Source organism: Rhinoderma darwinii, unplaced genomic scaffold (assembly GCF_050947455.1).
Source record: "Rhinoderma darwinii isolate aRhiDar2 unplaced genomic scaffold, aRhiDar2.hap1 Scaffold_122, whole genome shotgun sequence".
Classification (NCBI taxonomy): domain Eukaryota; kingdom Metazoa; phylum Chordata; class Amphibia; order Anura; family Rhinodermatidae; genus Rhinoderma; species Rhinoderma darwinii.
In genome coordinates, this window is record NW_027461956.1 from 276,131 (window position 1) to 294,077 (window position 17,947).

The 17,947-nt window shown below is 44.0% G+C and overlaps 1 long non-coding RNA gene across 2 annotated transcripts; it reads right to left on the reverse strand.

Annotated features, from left to right (window-relative positions):
• Nucleotides 1–12,539: 12,539 nt before the first annotated feature.
• LOC142699063 (uncharacterized) lies at nucleotides 12,540–17,685 on the reverse strand. Of its 2 annotated transcripts, XR_012865959.1 has the most exons (4): nucleotides 16,943–17,685; nucleotides 16,601–16,803; nucleotides 15,440–15,534; nucleotides 12,540–13,047 (listed from the first exon to the last, which is right to left on the reverse strand). It is a non-coding gene; the product is annotated as an uncharacterized LOC142699063 (long non-coding RNA). The 2 variants fall into 2 exon arrangements; XR_012865958.1 differs by lacking the exon at nucleotides 16,943–17,685 and having other exon boundaries at nucleotides 16,601–16,894.
• Between the last annotated feature and the right edge of the window lie 262 nt (nucleotides 17,686–17,947).

Sequence of the window (17,947 nt, forward strand, 5' to 3'; positions counted from 1 at the left end):
AACCTAGAGGCGTCCCAGAGCATACAAAAAACTCAGGCAGATAGAAAACGTTCTGCTAACCCCTTGTTTATGTTCGGGGATCTGGTGTGGCTATCGTCTATAAATTTGCGCCTTAAGGTCCCGTCCAAGAAGTGTGCTCCCCGGTTTATAGGGCCGTACAAGGTCATTGAAGTCCTCAATCCTGTCTCCTTCCGACTGGAGTTGCCCCCATCTTTTCGAGTACACGACGTGTTCCATGCCTCCCTCCTTAAACTCTTCTCCCCGTCCTTGGCTCCCTCGAGGAATCCTCCGGTCCCTGTTCTCACCCCTGAGGGGGCAGAATTCGAGGTGGCCAAGATTGTGGACAGCAGGATGGTCCAAGGCTCCCTCCAGTACCTGGTCCATTGGAGAGGATACGGGCCTGAGGAGAGGACTTGGGTACCCGCTCGGGATGTTCACGCTGGGATATTGGTCAGGAGGTTTCACCTTCGTTTCCCCAGTAAACCAGGTCCACTTAGAAAGGGTCCGGTGGCCTCTCATAAAAGGGGGGGGGGGTACTGTAAAGGATCTGCCAAGCACAGCTTCAGGGTTAATGCCCATAGATAATCAGTCTGCACCTGCTTCTATGTCTGTGAGACTGACTCCATCTTCCACCACTCAGGGTGGCAGGCTTGGGAGTGGGATCACAGCCTGGCCAGACGGAGCTAGCTCCTGCCCTCTGTCTATTTATACCTGCCTTTCCTGTTCCTCCTTTGCTTGTGATTCTTCTCGTTTTGTTTCCTGGCCCTTTTGTCTCCTGGTTTGACTCGGCTTGTTTACTACTCTTGTTGCTCACGGTGTTGCCGTGGGCAACTGCCCCTTTCCCCCCTAGCTCTGTGTACCCTTGTCTGTTTGTCTGTCGTGCACTTATTGAGCGTAGGGACCGTCGCCCAGTTGTACCCCGTCGCCTAGGGCGGGTCGTTGCACGTAGGCAGGGACTGAGTGGTGGGTAGATTAGGGCTCACTTGTCTGTCTCCCCACCCCCGTCATTACAACTAGCCATCAACCAATGCTGTAAGCACATAACTTACTAGTGGAGCAGTGATGCTCTATCACCGACTTTCTGTTTCAGCACCACTTCTGCTGGACAGCTCCACCGTGCTGGATAGCTTTTATTCACAGAATGCTGATGCCCTATAGGCGTCTCCCTAGTTCAACACTACTATGCTGGACAGCACCACTTTTCTGTGACATCACTAATTTTCACCTGTTGGCAACCGGATATAAACCTCGTTCTGACATTTAGTTGTTAGCATTAAAGCCATGAGGAAGGACGTGGTATACGTCTGAAACGCGTAGGCACCTTACCTACATTTTCACCCTTGCATTCGGGAATGATCTTGTTTTAACTATCCAAATAAAATTTGAACTACGTTCTTTTTTAAACTTGACTGCGCTGGACCATCGACTTTTGTCCCCTTTTTTCCAGACCCATATATACCCAGTACAGATATTGTTGTAGATTTCACGTGCAGCCCTATGTAACACCTCTGATAACACAGTGATAGCTCTCTGAGTACAGATAATGCAGTAGATGTTACCTGTAGTCCTATGTAACACCACAGATAACACAGTAATAACGGAGTACAGATAATGTAGTAGTGTTACCTGCAGTCCTATGTAACACCACAGATAACACAGTGATAACTCTCTGAGTACAGATAATGTAGTAGATGTAAGAGACAAACACATGCAGAGACACAGAGACACACACACACACACACACACACACACACACACACACACACACACACACACACACTGTAACATAGACACATACAAACACAGAGACACATACTGTATACACTCTACACACACATATGCACACAGACACTCACCATGTATCCTTGCTGACAGGATCACAAGTTTATTTCAGGACAGGAGCTTCCTCCTCTGCTTCTCGGCTGTTATTTACTCCGTGTGTGTAACAGCAGAGCACAGAGTAGAGGCAGAGCCCAGTGGCACCCCCTACATGCTGGGAGGGTGCAGCAAGGGAGTGGACCAGTCCAGTCCCCTGACCTGAGTCATCTGACCTCATGTCACTGATGTGAGGTCAAGTGACAGGTAGGGTGATTGGACTGGTCCACTCCCTGGCCGTCACAGACCTCAGTCAGAACGACGCTGCGTGATTTCCTGGCTCTTCCTAAAGCTGCTGCAGGTGTCCGACATACAGGGCGCCTATAAGCAGCGATCAGCTGCTCTGCGGCGCCCCCCCCACCTTCCCTACAACTTATTTGCGCCCGGGGCACATGCCTCACCTGTCCCCCCTAGCTACGCCCCTGCACATAGGATACCTGCTGCACAAACCACTCACACATTGGATACATGCTGTACATGCCACTCACCCATAGGATACATGCAGTACACGCCACTCACCCATAGGAAACATGCTATACATGCCACTCACACATAGAACACATGCTGTACACGCCACTCACACATAGGGTACATGCTGTACACGCCACTCACACATAGGATACATGCTGTACACGTCACTCACACATAAGATACCTGCTGCACACGCCACTCACACATATGACACATGCTGTACACGCCACTCACACATAGGACACATGCTGTACACGCCACTCACACATAGGATACATGCTCTACACGCCACTCACACATAGGACACATGCTGTACACGCCACTCACACATAGGATACATGCTGTACAGGCCACTCAAACATAGAATACATGCTGTACACGCCACTCACACATAGGATAAATGCTGTACACGCCACTCACACATAGTACACATGCTGTACATGCCACTCACACCACACGCCACTCACACATAGGATAAATGCTGTACACACCACTTACATATAGGACACATGCTGTACACGCCACTCACACAGGATACATGCTGCACACGCCACTCACACATAGGATACATGCTGCACACAGAACTCACACATAGGATACATGCTGTACACACCAACACCACTCACACATAGGATACATTCTGTACACACCACTCACACATAGGATACATGCTGTACACACCACTCACACATAGGATACATGCTGTACACACCACTCACACATAGGATACATGATGTACACGCCACTCACACATAGTACACATGCTGTACACGCCACTCACACATAGGATACATGCTGTACATGCCACTCACACATAGGATACACACTGCACACGCCACTCACACATAGGACACATGCTGTACAGGCCACTCACACATAGGATACGTGCTGCACACGCCTCTCACACATAGGATACATGCTGTACACACTACTCACACATAGGATACATGCTGCACACACCACTCACACATAGGATACATGCTGTACACGTCACTCACACATAAGATACCTGCTGCCCACGCCACTCACACATAGGATACACGCTGTACACGCCACTCACACATAGGATATATGCTGTACACGCTACTCACACAAAGGACACATGCTGTACAGGCCACTCACACATAGGATACATGATGTACATGCCACTCACACATAGGATACATGCTGTACATGCCACTCACACATAGGATACGTGCTGTACACGCCACTCACACATAGGATACATGCTGTACAGGCCACTCACACATAGGATACATGCTGCACACGCCACTCACACATACGATACATGCTGCACACGAAACTCACACATAGGATACACGCAGCACACGCCACTCACACATAGGATACTTGCTGCATGCGCCACTCACACATAGAATACATGCTGTACACGCCACTCACACATAGGATACATGCTGCACACGCCACTCACACATAGGATACATGCTGCACATGCCACTCACACATAGGATACATGCTGTACACGCCACTCACACATAGGATATATGCTGTACACTCTACTCACACAAAGGACACATGCTGTACAGGCCGCTCACACATAGGATACATGATGTACATGCCACTCACACATAGGATACATGCTGTACATGCCACTCACACATAGGATACATGCTGCACATGCCACTCACACATAGGATACATGCTGCACACGAAACTCACACATAGGATACACGCAGCACACGCCACTCACACATAGGATACATGCTGCATGCGCCACTCACACATATAATACATGCTGTACACGCCACTCACACATAGGATACATGCTGCACACGCCACTCACACATAGGATACATGCTGCACATGCCACTCACACATAGGATACATGCTGCACGCGCCACTCACACATAGGATACATGCTGTACACGCCACTCACACATAGGATACATGCTGTACACGCCACTCACACATAGGATACATGCTGTACACGCCACTCACACATAGGATACATGCTGCACACACCACTCACACATAGGATACATGCTGTGAATAGAAGTGTATGACGCTGACAAATCAGCATACACTTCTCATCGTTCCCACCCAGCTTCTTTCACTGCAGAAATACAGCGTGACATCACCCACAGGTCCTTCAACCTTGTCATCGGACAAAGAAGATACATCGGCTCCAGGCGTCCAAAAGGTTAATATGCTCGTCTCTAGGGAGTTTGCTATGCTTACCTGCACATGGTGATGCTGCTGCAAATTCAACTGTACTCTGACACCTGGAGCGGATGTGTCTTCTCTCTTCCGACGCCAAGGTTGAAGGACCTGCGGGTGACGTCACGCTGTGTCTGCAGTGAAAGAAGCTAGCTGGGAATGATGACGTCACCCACAGGTCCTTCAACCTTGGCGTCGGAAGAGAGAAGACACATCAGCACCAGGCGTCAGGGAGTACAGTGCAGGGTATGTGCAGGTAAGCATAGCAAACTCCCTAGAGGCGAGCATATTAACCTTTTGGACGCCTGGAGCCGATGTATCTTCTTTGTCCGACGACAAGGTTGAAGGACCTGTGGGTAACGTCACGCTGTATTTCTGCAGTGAAAGAAGCTGGGTGGGAACGATGAGAAGTGTATGATGCTGATTTGTCAGCGTCATACACTTCTATTCACAACGCCCAGTTGGTAAATCAAGTAAACACGCCCAGTTGGTAAAAACACAATACACACCCAGTTGGAAATACGAGAAAACACGCCCAGTTGTCCATTTAAATGCTCATTTGCATAAATATAAAATTGCTCATAACTTGGGCAAAAATTATTTTTTTTTTTAAAAAAAAACAACGTTACTGTTTTCTACATTGCAGCGCTGATCACATGCATAGGGATTTGATAATCTGGTGACAGAGCCTTTTTAAGTTGTGAAGTGGCTTTGAGGGCCTTATATATTAGAAACCCCCAAAAAGTCACCCCATTTTAAAAACTTCACCCCTCAAAGTATTCAAAACAGCATTTAGAAAATGTCTTAACCCCTTAGTGACCAACAATACGCCTTTTTACGTTTGTCACTAAGGGGCCTTAGGCTAGGCTGACACCTTTTCACGTGAGCCTAGCCTAAGTCCTGAACGGGTCTCCCGTGCAGGCTGGAGCCGGGGCTCAGCTGTCTGATGACAGCTGAGCTCCTGCTCCAACACCCGCGAACGAAGTTTACTTCGATCGTGGCCGTTTAACCCGTTAAATGCCGCCGTCAATAGCGACCGCGGCATCTAACTTTGTTTACAGAGGGAGTGAGCTCCCCGTCACCCATCGGCGGCCCGCAAATGCTATAACGGGTCTCCGATGGGGTGTCATGGCAGCCGGGGGCTTGATAAAAGCTCCCAGGTCTGCCCTGGACACATGCCTGTTAGGACGTGCCGGAGGCACGTCCTAACAGATTGCCTGTCAGATTTACACTGACAGGCAATAATGCTCTGGTATACGAAGTATACCAAAGCATTATAGCAGCGATCTGAAGATCGCACAGTAAAGTCCCCTAGTGGGACTAATAAAAGAAGTAATCAATGTGAAATAAAGATTATTAATAAAAAGTACAGTAAAAAAATAAATAAAACCATTTTTTTCCATAGAAAGTGGTTTTATTTAGTAAAAGTGTAAAAAAATAATAACAGTACACATATATGGTATCACCGCGACCGTAATTACTCCATTAATAAAGTTAATATGTAATTTAAACCGCAAAGTGAACACCGTAAAAAAAAAATGCAAAAAACAATGGCGAAATTGCAATTTTTTTCCATTGCCCCCCAAAAAAGTCATAATAAAAATGAATCAATAAGTCCCATGCACCCCAAAACAGAACCAATCAAAACTATGTCTCGTCCCGCAGAAAACAAGCCCAAACAATCAATACATTGATGAAAAAATTAAAAAGTTATGGCCCTTGGAAAGCGACGATGCAAAACAAATAATTTTAGTTCAAAAGTGTTTTTATTGTGCAAAAGTCGTAAAACTTAAGAAACCTCTACATATGTGGTATCGGTGTAATCGTACCGACCCATAGAATAAAGGTAACATGTTATTTACGTCGCACAGTGAACGGCGTCAATTTAAAAACGCATAGAACAATGGCGGAATTTCAGGTTTTTTTTATAAACCCCCCAAAAAAAGTTAATAAAAGTTAATAAAAAAATTATATGTACCCAAAAATGGTGCTATTAAAAAGTACAACTAATCCCGCAAAAAACAAGTCCTCATACAGCTATGTAGACGAAAAAATAAAAAAGTTATAGCTCTTTGAATGCGACTATGGAAAAACAAATAAAATAGCTTGGTCATTAGGGCTTAAAATGGGCTGGTCACTAAGGGGTTAACCCTTTAGACATTTCACAGGAATTAAAGCAAAGTAGAGGTGAAATTTACAAATTACATATTTTTTAAAATACATTTTTAATACAATTTTTTTTATAACACAGAAGGTTTTATCAGAGAAATGCAACTCAATATTTATTGCCCAGGTTCTGCAGTTTTTGGAAATATCCCACATGTGGCCGTAGCGTGCTACTGGAATGAAGCACTGGCCTCAGAAGCAAAGGACCACCTAGAGGATGTTGGGGCCTTACTTTTATTAGAATATATTTTAGGCACCATGTCAGGTTTGAAGGGCTCTTGAGGTGCCAAAACAGTGAAAATCCCCCAAAAGTGACCCCATTTGGGAAACTACACACCTCAAGGAAATTATCTAGGGGTGTAGTGAGCATTTTGACCGCACAGGTTTTTTACAGAAATTATTGGAATTAGGCCGTGAAAATTAAAATCTAAATTTTTTCAAAGAAAATGTAGGTTTCCACAAGGACTAAAGGAGAAAAACCACTGCAAAATTTGTAAAGCAATTTCTCCCGAGTAAAACAATACCCCACATGTGGTAATAATTGGCTGTATTGAGACACGGCAGGGCTTAGAAGAGATGGAACGCCATTTGGCTTTTGGAGCTCAAATTTAGCAGGAATAGTTTGCAGAGGCCATGTCACAATTACAAAGCCCCTGAGGGGATAAAACAGTGGAAACCCCCCCCACAAGTGACCCCATTTTGGAGACTACACCGATTGAGGAAATTATCTAGGGGTATAATGAGCGTTTGGACCCCACAGGTCTTTGCTGAAATTATTGGAACTAGGCCCTGAAAATAAAAATCTATATTTTTTCAAAGAAAATGTAGGTTTAGCTAATTTTTTCTCATTTCCACAAGGACTGAAGGAGAAAAAGCACTGCAAAATTTGTAAAGCAATTTCTCCCGAGTAAAACAATACCCCACATGTGGTAATAAGTGGCTGTTTAGACACACGGCAGGGCTTAGAAGGGAAAGAGCGCTATTTGGCTTTTGGAGATCACATTTAGCAGGAATGGTTTGCAGAGGCCATGTCACATTTGCAAAGCTCCTGAGGGGACAAAACAATGAAAACGCCCCAAAAGAAACTACACCTCTTGAGGAATTCATCTAGGGGTGTAGTAAGCATTTTGACCCAACAGATGTTTCATAGAATTTATTAGAATTGGGCAGTGAAAATAAAAACAATCCTTTTTCTTCAATAAGACGTAGCTTTAGCGCAAAATTTTTCATTTTCCCAACAAATAAAGGAAAAAAAGAACACAACATTTGTAAAGAAATTTCTCCCGAGCACGGCAATACCCCATATGTGGTCATAAACTGCTGTTTGGGCACACGGCAGGGCTCAGAAGGGAAGGAGCGCCATTTGGAGTGCAAATGTTGCTGGATTGGTTTCTGGGCGCCTATGGGCCCAAAACAGTGGAAACCCCCCGGAAGTGACTAAATTTTGGAAACTACACCCCTCAATGCATTTACCTAGGGGTGTAGTAAGCATTTTAACCCTGCAGGTGTTTTGTAGAATTTAGTGTGCACTCGATGTTGCAGAGTGAAAATGGGAGTTTTTCCATAGATATGCCAATATGTGGTGCCAAGCTTGTGCCACCATAACAAGACAGCTCTCTAATTATTATGCAGTGTTTCCCGGTTTTAGAAACACCCTACATGGGGCCCTAATCTTTTGCCCTGATATTCGACCAGGCTCAGGAGTGAAAGTGTACCATGTAAAATTGAGGCCTAATTTGTCGATTTACAAAGTATTGGTTCACAACTGCAGAGGCTCAGATGTGGAATAATAAAAAGAAACCCCTGAGAAATGACCCCATTTGGAAACTACACCCCTCAAGGCATTTATTAAGGGGTGTAGTGAGCATTTTCACTCCACAGGTCTTTTCCATAAATGATTGCAATGCGGATGGTGCAAATTAAAAATTAATATTTTTCCCTAGATATGCCATTTCAGTGACAAATATGTCATGCCCAGTTTATGCCACTGGAGACACACACCCCAAAAATTGTTAAAAGGGTCTCCCGGGTATGAAGATGCCATATATGTGGAAGTAAACTGCTGTTTGGGCACATTGTAGGGTTCAGAGCGGAGGGAGCGCCATTTGGCTTTTTGAGAGCGGATTTTGCTTGGTAGTAGATTTGTTTGATTATTGCTGGTGTTTCCATTTATAATGTGGGGCATATGTAACCTGGGCAGAGTACATCAGGGACATAGTCAGGTGGCATAATAATGGGGTAAAAAAGCAATAAAATGATCCATAGATGTGTGTTACGCTGTGAAGCAATCCTTTCTGCACAGGCCGGTGTCGCACTGATATATGGCGTCCTTTCTTATCCCCCTTTTGGTCCACACTCCGCACCTTTGCAGTTTGGGGAATTTTGCTGGGAAAGTGTTGTCCTGGTATAATACGGGCACCCTCGCTTCCAGCAGATATGTTTGGGCCCTGCCCTTCCTGGTTCCCTAATTTTAGGTCCTTGGTAAATCTTCTCTTGAAACAGAAGAAATGTTCCCCTCGGGCCGGCACAACTGCATATTTTTTCTTTCCTGACTTATTGGAGCCTTAACTAATTTTATTTTTTCATAGACGTAGTGGTATGAGGGCTGTTTTTTTGCTGGACGAGCTGTAGTTATTATTGGTACCATTTTGAGGTACATGTGACTTTTTGATCACCTTTTATCCTATTTTTTGGGAGGCCAGGTAAACAAAAAAATAAAATTCTGGCATAGTTTTTTTTTAGGTTTTTTTTATACAGCGTTCACCAAGCATTATAAATTACATGTTAACTTTATTCTGCGGGTCCGTACGATTCTGGCGATACCTAATTTCTAGCACTTTTTTATGTTTTACATTTTTTTGCACAATAAAATTACTTTTGTAAAAAGAATGTATTTTTTCTGTCGCCAAGTTGTGAGAACAATAACTTTTTTACTTTTTTGTCGACGGAGCTGTATGAGGGCTTGTATTTTGCGAGACGAGCTATAGTTTTTATAGGTACGATTTTTGGATACGTGTGACTTTTGATCACTTTTTATTCCAATATATGTAGGTCAAAGTGACCAAAAAACAGAAACTCTGGTACGTTTTTTTTTTACGTTGTTCACCGTGTGCAATAAATAATATTATATTTTGATACCTCAGGTCGTTACAGTCCCGGCGATACCAAATACGTATGGTTTATTATTATTTTTCAATAATAAAGGACTTGATAAGTGAAAAAGGGCGATTGTGTTTTATTTTATTACTTGAAACTTTTATTGTTTTCAAACTTTTATTTTTTTCACTTTTTTTTGACACTTTTTTTATACTTCTTTTTACACTTTTTCTCAAGTCCCACTAGGGGACTTGACGGTCCAACTGTCAGCTTTAGTTTTTTTCTAATACATTGCACTACCTACATAGTGAAATGTATTAGATCTGTCAGTTATTCACTGACAGCAAGCCGATTAGGCTTCGCCTCCCGGCGGGGCCTAATCAGCTTCCGTAATGGCAGAGCAGGAGGTCATTGTGTCTCCTGTTGCCATAGCAGCAGTCGCAAGTCCTGATTGCCTGTCAGGGCTGGCGATCTGCTAGCAACCGCTAAGATGCAGCAATCGCTTTCGATTGCTGCATCAAAGGGGTTAATGGCAGGGATCGGATCCTACCATTTCATGTGGATGTCAGCTGTAATATATCGCTGACCTCCACCGCTGATGACGCTGGATCAGCTCCTGAGTCGGCGCCATCTTGCCGGCGGCTACGGAAGCCGATCAGGCTCCGCCGCTGTACGGATCTTGACCGGCTTCCGTGCTAGGCAGACTGGGAGGCCAGTATTAGGCTTCCGGTTGCTATTGCAGCCACCGGAACCCCGGCAATTTCATTGCTGTGGTTCCAATGAGCTGCAAACAGGTTAAATGTAGCGATCACGTTTGAACGCTGCATTGAAGGGGTTAATGGCGGGGATCGAAGCTAATTTTGGTCACCGCCATTACAGCCGGATGTCAGCTGTCAGATACAGCTGAGATCCGGCGATGATGGCACCGACTCAGCTTCTGAGCCGGTGCCAATTATTTGGCGTAAGTATATGACATTTTGCGGGAAGCACTGGCTTTCCATGTCGTATACTTACGACAAATGTCGGGAAGGGGTTAAGCTTTCTATGCATTTAAACGTCTTTTCTCCTATCCATATGGGACTGTTAATCAATGGATACAACAACTGGGGTAATACTATCATTTTAATTACGGCTATTCGATCTGCCATAGAAAGGGGTAACCTATTCCATATCTTAATTTTTGGGTGAGAATTTTGTAGCGGGTGTCGATCCACGTAGGGTAGTCTCTTCAATCAACCCATCGGGTTGACCACCAGATCATGGGTGCAGGGGATTTAACAGGTGAGTAATGGCTGTTTTTTTCATTTCAAAACATTCCATGCAACTAGTTTAATTTCTCGGACATTCCTTTTAAGGAAATATTTATCGGGGCACAATGCACCATTTCTGGGTGCGGTATCCAATGTTTATCTGGACAGTCGTCTGGTTATTTTTCTGGAATTTGTATGCACTATTTACCTGGATGCTGGGTAATAATTATCTGAGTTAGAAACAGGAGGACCTGCAATCTCATCAATATTGTCCTTTCCTCATAAAATGTTCTTCTTGAGACATCAGATGGATTACTCTGAAAATATGGCGTAGATGCCAATCAAGGTCCAAAGGTTGACATACTCAATGGCCTCCAGGATCTGAATTTTACCTTTTTCTTTCACTAACCCATTTCTCTAGGAGTCATATATAAAGGTTGGGTCTATGGAGCCCAGATGAGCTACATTAGCAACTTTGAAAGAGCAGCCTCAGAGACATTCAGCTCCAGGATGGTCTGTGCCAGATAAGTAGTGGTTCAGAACGCACTGGACGATGTAGGTGCGCGAATAGGGTCCCAACCCAATCGTAGTCAAAATAAGTATTTGGCACACAAAGCTGAAGTTTAAAGAAGAAATCTTGATTTTTTTTCAAGTGGTTGTAGATGCGAGGCTTAGTGTGACGCTTCGGTCATTACATGACCTTCATCAGGCACTGTGCCGTTCTGATTGCTGGTACATCCAGTAGTTGGCGCTTCGTTCCGAATGGCGGCTGACCGCTGTAGTTGGCGCACTTGAGATTTCTTAAAACTTTGGCTTTGAGTGCCGAATACTTATTTTGGTCTGTGTCAGATGTTAGGGATGAAGTCTACAACTGGCCAGACCACCTATCTTTCCTTCGCTCTGGAAATATAGGACAGTCCACGAGGCAGCACATCATGTCTGGTCAATTCCCCTACTACTCTGTACACTAACATCTTCAAAAGAGAAGAGGAAGGTGCAGATGTGACGTTCAGGTTAGGTATTTGCAGTATTGAAGTTGTATTGTGCTCCCCTTGGAGCGCTGTGCAAAGGCAAAACTCCTTTATTGGAATGATGTGTAGATGGTTGGTACTCTATTTGGGTGCGCAGGCTTAGTTTGTTGTGTGCTCACTTGGCTAGGTCGGCATTAATGAGTGAAATGTATACAGTACCTTAGGAAAATACAGTGTGAGACAAAGATGATAACAGGAGCGCTCCCTAGAGTAATACCTTGAAAAAAAATTTCAATTAGTCTTCTCACCTTTTAAACCTCTTTGTTGATAAGAACATCGACTGGATACAGTTGTCTCTCTTTTTGTAGCTTCTTGTTCTTCTGACACGGAGTACAGTATGTCTCAGGCTGGGGGATTTCTTTGCTGGACTTCAATGAATCAGTGACCATGTCCACAATTGATTACACAGGTATAATATAGATTTTATGAAAGTTCTTTGGAATTAAAACAAATTATTTTTATGTATTTGTCTATCCATTTTTATTAGAAATACAATAAATACATTGAGGTATGTTTTTATTGACATGTGTTGCTATCAGCCAGACAGGAAAAAAATATGGATGGCCTTGGGAATCTGTAGAGGCAGCTGTTCTACAGGAAAGGGAGTGCAGAGACCCTACCAAACAGGACGAGGGGAGGAAGTCCATTGCCGGGCATCTGAAGAGACTTGCCATTAAACACCCAAAACCATTGTACTTCACCACAGCCCTGCGAATCATGGACAAGGCTTCATTTTCAAAGACTTCTGGACAGTTGTCTTTTAATTGGATGGATCTTAAAAACCCCTTCTGGACAGTGGGGGATGGGAAGGAGGAGGTGTGGACGGATGACGTTCCGGCATTCTTAGATGGACATTAGTGGTTCATATCTGCTGCCTCTTTAGCGTAGAGACCTTGATCTGGCACATCCCTTTCCATGGCTGACGTTCTCGACACCAGGGCTTCCTCCTGCTGATGTTGTACGGTACATTCCCTTCAGTTCTGAAACAAGAATAAATAAAATGTCCTAGTGAAGAGTTGCTCTCTTGAAGATATTCCCCGTGACCCACACCAAGACCCTTTATCTGCCAGGTAGGTAGATAGTGCGTTCTATGTTCAACTAAGATACAAAATTCACAAGTAAATCTGCTCAACTAAGATGCGGTTAACACAAAGGTTTCAAAACGGGGACAGATAGGGCGCCAAGCGATGGTAGAATTTTATTTAAATACGCGTTTCTGGCACGACTTGTCCCTTTATCTGATCTTAACCTGACGAAGGGACCAGTCAAGTTTAGTCCCGGACCAGTCCGGTCCAGAAATACAGTCAAAATAAAATGGGTTTTACTTTACTGTCCACGTGTGAAGTATTTGTGTTACCTTACGCTTACCAATTTTTAAAGGGGAACTCCAAGAAAAATGTGTCATGCAATCAAAGGCGCAGTGCCCACCCAAACTACATCGCAGGATTTTATTTAAAAAATTGGCTGTTATCTATTGGATTACTCCAATATGTAAAGGCCAATATCACTAACAGCTCCTGGCTCAGCCAGCAGAGGTGGGGTCCGGAGCCGAATGGGACCCAGAGCTGCTGAAGGAGCGGGAAGTACATAAAGGGGATTTGTCCGGGGGTCTGAATACATTTTAGGGTTTGGTATTAAAGGGGTTTTCCAGGCTTTATAAAAATTGTAATTCAAACTGAAAATTGCACCATTTAGCAAATACCCACCTTCTAATTCTCTGCGGCTCCAGTGCCGGCGGTTCACAATCCCCTGCCGGCCTGTTTACATAGGCTGGACCAGTGATGTCCCGTATCGGCACATGATCGAACTAGTCAATCACTGGCCACAGTGGTCACGTGCCATACTTACTTAGATCACTTCTGCAGGCGATACCCTCCCTCTATACTGTCCTTACTGCAATGTTTTTATAGTGAGGACAGAATACAGGGAATATCTGGTACACAAAGTGTATTCTCACTAACCCTGCCCCATGACAAGCCATGCCCAATGAACCACGTTCTGTCAAAGGTACGCACTGTCAAGTCCTGTCTCAATCCATCTGAAAACGAAGTGCCCCTAGAAAGAAATTCCAAATATTGTCAACTATGCTCTATTAGGGTATAGTATGAAGAATCAGTGCAGTAGGGTCTATATACTACTATATACACAAAGCTGCCATGTGCCGAACATTGCAAAACACACTTTTCATAAAAGAGCGTTAATTCCAGTCCTGCAGTCACCCTGATGACCTTATACTGTGCCAGTACTTGAGGTAGGTGTGCCCCTTTATATATTACTTGCAGCCAGAATTGGCACCGGGATTATCAGCTCATTGACAAATTCTTGAGGTCACATTTGTGTCTTGATGTCACCAGTCTGAACCAATCCTACACCACTTGCTCTTTATAGAATTTTCAGAAAAAAAAATACCCCTAGCAATAAATACTGCATGTAAATAATATTCTCATTACAGTACAACAACAAATAAATGGAAAAAGAGCCATATCCCTATTAGGTCCCGCGGACATCATAGAGGTGGTCCTTGACTTCCAGTCCTGCAGTCACCATGAAGACTTTGTGCTGTCAGTGCAGGCAGAATAAAGCTGACATGGTGACAATGTAATGTTTTATATGTACTACTACTCCCTGTACTGACTGATAGTAGAGAGAATGGACTAAGCTGAAGGATTCCCGACTCTTATCAATTCTTTAAATAGGGAATATGCCCTGAATACTAACCCCAAATTTATATTACATTTATAGTAGGGCAGATTTACTATTCAAATTGAGCCAGAATTATGGCGTACATGTTGTGCGCCATATTTATTAATTGTTTTAGACACATTTTGCGGCGTGCTTGACAAGGGGCGTGGCCTAGAATAAAGGGGCGTGTCTTAAACTAAGCCAACCAAGAGGTGGTATAAGGAAGAGAAAAGTATCTAACATGTCTAGCAAAATCTATCATACATCGTGCACCACTGTGATAAATTTGGCGCAATTTCTGACTTCCTTGTATCAGTTTACACTGTGTAAAACTCAGATAGTTTTAGGCCCCATGCACACTAACTTATTTTTGCGGCCGCAATTCACCCGCAAATCTGCAGGTGAATTGCGACCCCATTCATTTCAATGGGCCCATGCATACGACCTTGGTTTCCACGGTCCATGCATTGCCCAGGAACCTGGACCGCAAAAACAACGGACATGTCTTATTACGGTCGTGTTTTGCGGTACAGGCTCATAGAAAATAATGCACGCGGTCATATGCACGGCCCGCGATTTGAGGGTGGCTGTGGGTGACACTCCGCGGACGTACAAGCCGTAAGTCACGGTCAATGCACCTCACTACGGTCGTGTGCATGAGGCCTTAGTAAATCTGCCCCATGGTAATACCAGTGACAGCCCGCTCTTTCCCGGTGGGGTACAGTCCTCCGCACATCTTCATCCACGTCTCATCTTGTCTGTGCCGGTTACTTTTCTCCTTATACCTGAGAAGTAACAAAAATAACATCAGAAACTAAAAAAACACAATTCCAAGTATTTCTCCCCATTTCTAAAAATAACATTTCCTGCAGGTGAATAATGGAAAATATAAAGATATAAATATATTCAGGCCTATGTGTCTGTCCAGGGGGTCAGTGAGGGTCCTGCCTGCTATATGTGGGGAGGTCTTGCTGCACAATAACGGAGGGGAAAATGTCTGTACATCAATATATATTTGTCTCTAGGAGCCCCTACAAAGTCTCAGTGAGGGCCCTGTCTGTTATACGGGGGGAGCTTGTATACAGCGTTAGTAACAGGCATGTCACACCACTATAGATATTTTGGGTGCCGGTTCTTCGACCTCACTGTCCATAGTTTAATTAAACACCTTAAGAAAATGGATCATCACTAAGAAGTTTTATTTAAAGGGGTACTCCCATCTTACTATTTCTCTGGGACTCACACCTATGTGGAAAACGGAGGTCTCTCCCTGACCCTGTCCTGCTTTGTTCCCAGATCCCTGTCCCGTCTAATGGCTGCTGATTCCAGGTGGAGAATGACTTGGGAAAGGCCTCGCACGTCCCTCTCTCTATTCTGTTCTATGGAAGTTTCGGAAACAGCTGAGCGCTGTTGAACTATTTGCGTAACTCCCATAGTACAGAACGGAGAGAGCTGCGTGCATGCGCATAGGTGGATATCACATAAACGTCTGAGATGGAGAAAACCCTCTAAAGAGATTATTTCATTAAAGGGGTTGTACATAATTAGAAAAATAGAGCTGATATCTTCCAAAAACAGAGCCACACCTGTCCACAGGTGATGTGCGGTGTGTGGACAGCTTAGCCCTATACATTTCAATACAGAAAAGCTGCAATACCACACACAGCCTCTGGACAGAGGTGGCGCAGAGCTTCCATTTGGGTCATAGAGAGGGTCTCCAGCGTGATACCCCCCTCTATGATATCTAAATACCCTTATAGGGCATTTCAGGTGTAACCAGAAGTTAAGGTGATACAAAAAAATATTCCATACATGAGATTTCCTTAAAGGAGATATTGTAACAATAATTACTGAAAATATGTAATTGACTTTTTCCTCCATTGTAGGAATAGAACCCGAGAAGTGACGTTTTGGACTACGGAACAGTCGATCCTCCGGATGAAATGCTGTGTGGTTGGAGCGCAGTCCCAGGAGCGCTGGTGTTGTTGTGCTGATCCATGTTCTTCTTATCTGGAGCTTCTATACAGAACACGCGATCCTTCTGGTCCGACCTACTAACATATATAAGCACAGCCTAAACACACACGTAATGATATATAATAACATAACATTAACATAACATTACTATGTATCAGCCCTGATACGTCAGTCTCATCATGTTTCTGGGGTCCCCGCACACAGGATATACGTTACCTCCTGTGATGATGTCACTTCCCTGTATTTCCTGTATGACATGGCTGCTCTTCCTCTTCCCGTTTCCCTTTCTGATGTATTTCCTCTTCCTGTGTGATAAGACGTGTGCTGTTGCCTCCTGCTGTGTATAACACGAGATGCAACATGTCTTATAAAACATGTCAATAATAATCGCAGAAAGCAAAAAAGATTTTGTTCATTTCCATTCACATCAATGGTTATTTGTTTGCAGCCGTTTTTCTGAGCCGTACTTGTCTGTTTTTAGAATCAACTACAGGGAGATTTGAGATGTGGTTTGAGAATTTCTTTCCTATGTAAACCCCACCGATAAGGACAGCTAAGAAGCCTCAGTTATCAGCGAGCGACCCCATCATTAGACTAAGCAGAGTGCCCCCATACAGTGCCAGCAGAGTATTGTCCCTTAAACAGTGCCAGTATACTGCCCCCTCATAAACAACACTACCAGCAGAGACCCCTCAATAAACCATATTGCCAGCAAAGTGCCTCCAATAATTAGTGCCAGCAGACTGCCCCCAATAACCACTACAAGCAGAGTTCCCCCTCACAAATAGTCCCAGCAGAGTGCCTTCCTTTATGCAGCTACATCATGTAAGATCTTCCCTAGTTTGGAAGTCTCCAGGACAATCTGGGAGAGAAGACAAGTGTGATGTAACCTGGTTGCAGTGTGTAAATGTAGCCTGAAACATCACGTGTAGCCCCTAAGTCTATGTTCACATGTTACATATTTATTGCAGATTTCCATGGTCAAATTGACACATAAAGTATGAATGTAAATAGGGTTCTAGAAAACTGCATAAACTTGCAGCAGTAACAATCTGCAGTAGATTGTAATGCAAAGGATGCACAGCCAAATATGCTGCAAAAGCCACATGTAATATATGGAGAAATATTAGGCCTAGTTCACACAGAGTTTTTTTGGAGCGTTTTTTTAAGTGGAAAACGCATCGAAAACCGCACCAAAAAACGTCCGAAAACTAATCTTAT